Source organism: Euphorbia lathyris, chromosome 2 (assembly GCF_963576675.1).
Source record: "Euphorbia lathyris chromosome 2, ddEupLath1.1, whole genome shotgun sequence".
In the NCBI taxonomy this organism is placed as follows: domain Eukaryota; kingdom Viridiplantae; phylum Streptophyta; class Magnoliopsida; order Malpighiales; family Euphorbiaceae; genus Euphorbia; species Euphorbia lathyris.
The window spans coordinates 95,194,259-95,203,549 of NC_088911.1; the positions used below are offsets into that span (position 1 = coordinate 95,194,259).

At 34.6% G+C, this 9,291-nt stretch overlaps 1 long non-coding RNA gene across 7 annotated transcripts; it reads left to right on the plus strand.

Moving 5' to 3' along the window:
- Positions 1-1,052: 1,052 nt before the first annotated feature.
- LOC136219014 (uncharacterized) lies at positions 1,053-7,809 on the plus strand. 7 transcript variants are annotated; one of them, XR_010684018.1, is made up of 9 exons: positions 1,053-1,226; positions 1,313-1,444; positions 2,860-2,963; positions 4,988-5,162; positions 5,266-5,413; positions 5,586-5,640; positions 5,772-5,815; positions 6,476-6,521; positions 6,631-7,486. It is a non-coding gene; the product is annotated as an uncharacterized lncRNA (long non-coding RNA). The 7 variants fall into 7 exon arrangements; XR_010684012.1 differs by lacking the exons at positions 5,586-5,640; positions 5,772-5,815 and adding an exon at positions 7,495-7,809 and having other exon boundaries at positions 6,421-6,521; positions 6,631-7,353; XR_010684014.1 differs by lacking the exons at positions 5,586-5,640; positions 5,772-5,815 and adding an exon at positions 7,511-7,809 and having other exon boundaries at positions 6,421-6,521; positions 6,631-7,353.
- Positions 7,810-9,291: the final 1,482 nt, after the last annotated feature.

A 9,291-nucleotide genomic window follows, 5' to 3' on the forward strand; every position in this document is an offset into this window, starting at 1 on the left:
TAAATACATATTGAAACATTGGAACTTATAAAATCACAAGGAACATATAATTAACACATTCACTAGAAATGACTATAGTTGTGTACTTAGAAATTGCAGCAGCTTTTGTTTCAATTGTTCTTGTTTGGCTATGGTGGTCTAACAGAGACTCACTAGTCACAGATTGGCCTGTGGTCGGTATGGTCCCTGCACTTCTCTACAATGCATCTCAAATCCACGATTTCGCAACTGCTGTTCTTCAACAAAATAATGGAACATTTTTAATTAAAGGTCCATGGTTCTCCTCCATGGGCTTTCTCCTCACCAGTGATCCTATGAATGTTCATCACAGTTTCAGCAAAAACTTCTCTAATTATCCTAAAGGCCCTGACTTCAACCAGATCTTTGATTTTACTGGAGATGGAATTTTCAACGTCGATTATGATAGATGGAGTGTTGGCTCTGATACCAATTTGTTGGATAGAAAAGAAGAATATAAGAAGTGAAAGAAATATAGGAGGAAGCTTTTCTTTTAAATTGTATTTCTCTTTAACTTGTGCTTCTTCACTTTTAGCCTATACAAGATAACTATTTATAGTACATGAAAATGTAACTATTACAAACCTAATAAATAACTTCTCATAAGTTATTCTAAAACAACTTAAGTAACTCTAATAGTTACAAGTTAATTTATTTTACTAACAATCAAAATAAAGACTATCACTACAAGAAAAACAATCTATAGTGAGAAGAAAATAATGATACTAAAAATATTCTCACTGAAAGATAGGTATAATGAAGGGAAATAATATCATTAAGTATTAATGATTAAACATTTTTAATTTTCAGATTTTCATTTACAAATATCCTCATTAAGTAAAAAAAATAATAATGAGAATATAAATATTCTGATTAAAAATATCATCCATAATTATAATGAGAATACATAATGTTATAAAAACTAAAATTAAATATTAACTCATTTTAACTCCAAATTTTAGGCGCCATCTATTCCCCTAAAATATTTGACTTGTCCAAATTCAATTCCCCCTAAATATTTGGGGGAAGTGCTTCACAAAACCTAACTAAAACAATTACGATAAGTGTAAAGAAACTCCCACCATTCGTGATCCCCTCTTCAAATTCTAGGTCATCTTCAATTTCTTCCCAATCCCAATGGAATTCACCAGATTTTTCACAATCGGTCACAGATAAAGGTTTAAGCCTAACCTTTTGTTTTCTGTCAGGTATCACTCTTGTTGCTTATATCTCCCTACTTTCTATTTTGTTTCTCTATTTTCTCTGTTTTGATTCTCCTAAGTTAATTTTGCAGCGGGTTCACCTAAGGAATCTCTCTCTCTCTCTGTATAGAGAGAAAGCTCTAGGGTACGATGGCAGGCAACCCTGATGTCATGGAAATATCTACTTTATCGTGTGTGCAGTGCAGGAAGCCTTCTCATCTGGAGTAAGTGATTTCTTATATTAAATCTTCTTATTGGTGAATTTTGAGTGAATTAGAGAGTATTTTTTCATTACTTTTAGGATTCATTGGTACACATCTTGTGAGAAACCTGGAATTTCAACTGTTAGGTACCAATATGGATAATAATAGGGTATCAGCTTGTTCTCTTTATTCTGATGATCACTCTAATTGTATTGATATTGAAATTGAGCTGATGTATATAAGAGTGGTGTTATATGTTTTCTACTTTGTAGTGGTTGTTACTTGTGGCATTGAGATGTTGTCCCCTGTTTCTGGTTATTTAGTTTCTTCTAATGTGCCCTAGCGATAGTCATGTTGATATCTGGAACAACTGAGGAAGTCGACTCTGGGCGAGTATTTCCCGAAATATATATACTGAACCAGTTTGTGCATTTAATTGATAAAATAATAGGCCTATGAGATTTGATCTTATTGTTTTGAGAGTATGTTATTATCTTCTTTTTAAAAAACAAAATTGCCCATGACTTCACTATCGGGTGGATGTTGATTTCCTCTCTCATATCTTTCTATTTGGTACGAGTTCATTAATTTGATACTCTTTTTTTCAAGTATACTATTTTGTAGTTTAATGGGTCCTATTTTCTTAACTGTTCTTCAAGTTAACTAGAAGTATGGGCATGATTTAAGGTTATATAAAATTTACACAGACATTGGTGTTTGAAATTGCAACTAGTCAGTTTGAAAAAAAAAAAAAACTTGAAAATATAAAAAGGAATGATTGCACTATAATTATCTAGTATTTTCGGTAGAAACCCATAAAGCATGAGTGAGGGCCATATGTTTTTGTTTGGAGAGTGGGGCAGCAGAAGGACTAAAATAGGCTAGCTATGGCATTGTGGTTCAAAAGCATTCACAGCCCAATACCAAGCTAATCTACCACAATAAATTATAACCAAGAAATTAATGGTCTTGGTGCTGTGTGTTCGAATATTCTTTTCCTCTTCTCTTTCTCTTGTATATATGTAGCTAGTTTGGCTTCCACAATCAACATCACCTTTTTTTTATGATACTTTGCCAAAACATTATGAGTCCTAGCTTCTAATTTTTATTAAAAAATAATCCCTACCATTATCAACAAACACTTGTCTACTGCAAAGTGATTAGTCTCAATTTGTTAGTGGAGGGTCACCTTTCCTTCATGCTTTTGGTCTATAAAAGGAGAAGCTCTCTTTGTCTTTATGGTATGAGTTTAAGAATATCTTGAAGAAGAAAACACATTCATAAATATAATACAACACCCTTATTGGAATTATAGCTTGCTTTCTAATAAAGTTCGAATATCTATTATGGTTAGTTAGTTTGCATACTAGTTTTTGTATGAGTAATTTGTGTTGTACAACTTGCAGTGTATAACAACTTTGGATTGTTTGTATCAGGATGGAAAGATAAGTTGGGCTGTTGCTGATGTTGTAGACTACAAAGGTTTCCCTAGCGACACATCTAAAAAATGGCGATGAGTGTTTGATGATTACTATCACAAGTAAGATAATTACTTGCATCTGATTCCCCCCCGCCTTCTATATATATATATATATATATATATATATATATATATATTTATTGAAGTGTGTTAGATTTCTGATTAACTGGATGATAATGTTGATTTTGTTATGCTCGTTTCTTATTGTGCTTTTGTTTATAATGCTTGTGCAATTTCGCCTATTTTTATTGAGAGGGAAATTCCATTAGATGTGCTTCGTAATGTATAAGTCCCAAAGTATGAGTATATAATTCAATCATGAGTACCTGACTTTAATATTGCAATTGGTTTTAGCGGGGACGCGTAGTGCACTGGGCCACCCCTCTTATGCTTTATTTTGGAATATGAGTACCTGACTTTAATATTGCAATTGGTTTTAGCTCCAAGAATAGTTGTACGTTTTAAGACATTTCGTCCATTGCCATATGTCATGCTTCTGTTTTAGACTTTTGATTTGCTAGTTCTCAAATGTTATCTAGTGTGTGTTAATTGTTTACTCCCATATGTCAAATTAATTTAAGCATATGATGTTATGCTTCAACAAGATTGCCCTGTTTACATAACCCATTAATCTAGTAAAGGTTGTGATGTTAGGCTACAATGGAAGTACATGGAGCAGGTAAGGAAATGCTTCTGCTATTATGTCTATTGCTCTGACTCTTCACTTTAGTCAATACAACTTTGACATTCAGCTGATGTAATTTTTTTTTGTTTTGGTCCATCTTGTTGCATTTTTTACTTATGCTTCTATTTCAGTGATATCAAATGTGGATTGTTGTCACGTATACACGTTTAAAAGAAGAAATAAGGATTAAAAGGGAAAAAATTGCTAATCAGGTTCTAAATATGAATTTGATTTTTACAAGGAGAAGAGCAATATACATATGGAGGTTCACTTCTAGTACCTTGTTCACCTGTGTATACACAAACATTTTTATTTCAATTTAAAAACAACAACATACTCAAAAACAGATAGGTATTCCTCTAGTTGGTCTCCAAGATTGATAACAATTGAGTGGCGCATCAATCCATTGGCCGTCTTTGAGCAGCTGAAGCCCACTCACTTAGTCATCCTGAAATAGCAAGATGATACCACTAGCATGTGTGTGCTCTCAGTCCCTTTATAAGCTCTAGCTTCGGGGATGGCGGGTAGTTGCTAACTTTAGTGCCAAAACGTTGGACCTTTTGACCCATAAAATGCTTATTACAGATACCCCTTTTCAAGTCCAAGATTCTCATATAACAATTCCAGAAGTTCCTCTGCTAGTTCCTCTAACTTCCCTGCAAATTCCTTCATCAATTTCCTGCATCATATTACCCCTCTTTTATTAGCCCATCTCTTCTATTAATCAGAGTAAATTTGGGGGAAATTGAAGATACCTACCTGTAATCATGAGCGAGATCAGGAATTTCAGAAATATTAGATTGGGGAAGATGGCGGATATAGAAGGTACTTTCCCAATCCATATCTTTGATCTCAGTTTGGACAACATCAAACCCTTTACTTGCTACCATTTCCTTGAATTTTTGCTCCATACATTTCTGGTAATATCCCTTTGTTATGCTTTCTACTCTGTCTGAGAACTCTGTTTCAATTCCATGGTTCAGCAGCTGAAAAACAAACCCACAATTAATTAATTAATTCATTTATTTACCATGATGAGAATAATGAAATTCAAATTAGACAGTTTTGATTATATACCTCAAAGAAGCCCCAATTTTCACAGGCGTATCTTTGATCTTAGCCATGGTGGCAGCTCTCTCATCGCCATTAAGCTTCTCCATGTTGATGACTGGGAACTCTATGTTCTCTCTCTCTTTCTGAAAGTAATCGCTTTTGTGTTTGGCTTGTTGAAACTAACTTGAAGCCTACTAAGGGTATATATAGAAGCTCGGAGAGAACGATGACATCTCTCCTACTCTGTGCAGCTTACCGCCTACTGATCGTCTGATTTCTCATTGCTTTTGATACTATATGATTGACTCTGTTTTTGCCATTTTTGTTTCCTTCTTTGTTCTTGTAGGAGGAGGAAGGAGAAGGCGATAACCTGAAATGGAGTCCACTAATACATCTTATGTCTCATCACCATAGGCTATACGCATAAGAGAGCAGTTGAACTATGCTCAACATGGGAAGAGTATTTTAAGGATCCAAATTGGCACCCATTGAAGATGCAAACTGTCGAAGGCTAGTTACAGGTAAGTAATTTCTAGTATATATCATATCTGATAAATGCTTTAAATGGTTACAAATTAAGGATCCTATCCTATATGATGTTTTGAGGTTTATGATAAAATGCAGGAGATAATAGATGATGAGGATGAGAAATGAATACGGTGAGGCTGTGTATGAAGCTGTAACAGTCCTAAAATAGGTTGGGCAAGATGTGGTTGGAGAGTTGACAAAAGCTGTGGAAAGAGTTGGCTTTGACATACGTGTGGCAGCCCTGGTAAGTGAAATATGTTTTTCCTTTTTTACGAGTTTTGTTTCCTTTTCCTGTTAGTTGTTGAGAACTGCTTGTTTCAATTTTTGGCTGAAATGAAGTGTTTACTTACAGCAGTCACCTGTATTTGAGTCTTGAGTGAATTCCTAAATTTACTGATATGATGTATTTGAACCAGAACATATATGCAGGTCTTATTGAACTTATAAGGCTCTTCGGTCATAATGAACTATGTGAGAATATAGGAATACGTTGAGTAATTATTAATATGAGATATGCAGATCGCTGCTTTGCACTTACCGACATGACTATATCAGTGGTGGAACATGGTTTATTGGGCTTGATGTGAAACATGTATATGCAGGAATGTTTTGCTGCTCATCTTGGTCATCTTTTGTGCATAAAGTTGTATCCTAAATGAGATGAGATGGTTCAGATCCACACCTTCACAATATAGACTGTTCATTTGAAACAGGACATATTCATTTGAAAGTGAATTAATATCATTTGGAATTTGAAACAGGACATGTTCATTTGGATTTTCTGTGATATTTTCTAAGAGCATTTGAGCATGGAATTGTTTACTTCTAGCTATAGGTTCGATTTCATTGTATAATTCAAAATTTGAGTGTATGCAGTAATCCTAATTTACTTTGAAGTTTTCAAGCATGAAATGGATTTTCATGGCAAAACCTGTGAGCTAATTCTTTTTCTGATCTTTATACTCATTAAGGTTAATCCATTATTCGTGTTTAATTGGCTAGTTACGATGCATTGATTGTCTGGATTGTCAACCTTTTACCACATCCAGTTCTCAAGTAAAAAATCTAGTTTATGCATAGAAAATAGTTGTTCATGCTGATGTAACTTTAGCTTGTTCATATATTTGCTTTTACAACATCAAGATAGGCTTGTATATAATGTGCAAAAAACAGGACCAATTCTGTTTACAGAACTGGACCTTCGTAACAAAACATGACAAGTCTGTAACAGAACAGGATCTGTTCTTACAGGCTCTTGGATTCTCTATGCCTTCCTTTGCACACGTTTCCTTAATTCTTGCTCCAGATCAGAGTAATTGTCAAAACGACAAGGTGCAACTTCAGTTGGTCAGGTAATTCTCTGTTCTGTTGCTTATCTTTGGTATAAGTAATTTGTAAGTATAATTACTCGACTATTAGCCAACACTGCTGTTCCACTATTCAGTAATTATTCTTTAACAGTTCAGGGAGATGGGGTATTTGCCTCAGGGAATGGTGAACTATCTGGCACTTCTAGGTTGTGGCGATGACACAGAAAATGAATTTTCCACCCTTGAACAACTTGGTAAATTTTTTCACTCGCCCATTGGTTTATAGATATTCCCATATTGCAGTGACCCGAACCTTTTTGAGTGATTAACAGTTAGACCAGCATTGTTATATGGTACGGAGTGTTGGGCAGTGAAACACTGCCACATCCATAAGATGTCGGTGGCGGAGATGCGTATGTTGAGATGGATGTGTGGTCACACGAGAAAGGACCGGGTGCGTAATGAAATAATTAGGACAAAAGTAGGGGTCACATCTATTGAGAATAAAATGAGAGAAAACCGATTAAGGTGGTTTGGCCATGTGAGACGTAGAGCGCTTGATGCGCCGGTTAGGAGAACCGAAGAGTGGCAAAGGGATGTAGTGGTGAGGGGTAGGGGAAGACCTAAGAAAACTTGGAGGAGGGTGATCGAGAGTGATATGAGTTTATTGGGAATTGAGGAAAATATGGTAGTGGATAGGACGGAGTGGAGGGAGCGAATCTATGTCGCTGACACGACTTGATTTTCACGGTTTTATATGATGGTTCATGTTAGCCGACCCCGAATCATTTCGAGACTAAGGCTTTGTTGTTGTTGTTGTTGTTGTTGATTGTGTTAACAAAAGCAGTGCTATATTTGATTCTACCAAATTGAGGTAATCATGGTGCTTGAAATACTAATTTGCCTATTTGCATTATGTTCAGTTGGAACATGTTTATATATTGGCCCTATGATCTTTTAATTAGAACATATTTTTTATTTTTTTGGTACTGCTAATTAGGTATATTAATTACAGGGCTTGCATTGTGTAGGTTGTTGTTTGTCCTACAACGGTTGGAATGTTTGGCTATGCCATGTTTGTTCGAGTCAGGCATCCGACTAGAGCTTTTATATAGGATGTTGATGCATATTGTTTACCAATATGTAAATCCAAGCTATTGTGTTACTGATGTAATGCATTTGCTCTTTCTTCTTAGTGAATTGAAATGGAACTCTATTTTATAATCTATTGTTGAATTATATTCTTATAATTAATCAGCAGAATATTATTATATAATGTAAATATTTTTTTTTATCATGATAAAATCTTTAATGAGGGGTTTTTGAATCATTATAAAAGATTTAATGAGAAGATTTCTAATCATTATATAAAGGCTTAATACATACCCAGCCCCCTAAAGCTGTCCATTTTATTCATTTAACCCCTTCAACTTAAGGGACATCCTTTTAACCCCCTAAACTCCAAAAAAAACGCTACTTTTAACCCCCTTTTTTAGAATGCCGAGATATAATGTTGTCCGTGTGTATCACGCGCGTGACACGTGTGTATCCTTAATTACCCAGCCCCCTAAAGTTGTCCATTTTGTTCATTTAACCCCCTAAACTCCAAAAAAACGCTACTTTTAACCCCATATTTTAGACTACCGAGATATAATGTTGTCCGTGTGTATAATTTGCTCTTTTCTTTCCTACTTTCTTCTTTTGAAAGTCCTTAATATTGAAAAATTGCTATAAATATCATTTAGTCATCACTTCTCTTCCACTGTATTCTATACTTCATATCAAATCAGATTTTAACTCTTTCTTTGTATTGCCTTCCACTGTATCTATATACACTGTGGTCATAATTCATACAAAGTTAAAGCATTTTTTACAATTCCAACGTGGATTGAGACCAAAAAAAGCACCAATTAAAAATTAGAAAGACACCAATTAAATCTTCTTTATCTCCAATGCCCGTACTTAAGTTGGAACTAGGATTTTTTTGGAATTTAGGGGGTTAAAGGGTTGTCCCGTGAGGTGAGGGGGTTAAATGAACAAAATGGACAACTTTAGGGGGCTGTATGCATTTTTTTTACCGTTGGAGGCAAGAACAAAATCCTCCCACGCGCCTCCTGTGTTTGAGACACAAACGTTGACTAGGTCAATGCCACGTCGGATGATAGGGGGTTAAAAGTAGCGTTTTTTTGGAGTTTAAGGGGTTAAAAGGATGTCCCTTAAGTTGAAGGGGTTAAATGAATAAAATGGACAACTTTAGGGGGCTGGGTATGTATTAAGCCTTATATAAAATATTAATGAGAATATTTCTAATTATTATAAATAATTTAATGAGAAGAGTTTTTATTATTATAAAAAATTCTAATGAGGACGATTAATCTCATTATATATGGTGATAATGAGAAGGTATTTTATTCTCATAATTACTTTTAGTAAAGGACCCCTGTAATGAAGGGAGCCATGAGAGTAATAATTCTAATTGAAAACTCTTTCATGAGAATATTTGGATTTTTAATGATAATTTTTCTTCTCATTAAAAGCCTCTTTTTTTTGTAGTGTATTAATTATAAATTTATTATTTCAACACACCCCCTTAAATTTATAATTTTTTTATCCCTTACCAAAAACATTTCTTAATCTGTTGACATCTTCAAACTTCATCATCATTGACCTCTTCACTCTAGCCGCCATCATACCTATTATTATCTTCATCATTTTCTTCTTCCTCATTATCATCGTCGTGTTCCTCAGCATCTTGGTCAGTACCATTAGCATCACTATTATCAATGTCAACTGGTATTTTGGGGTTTGTCGT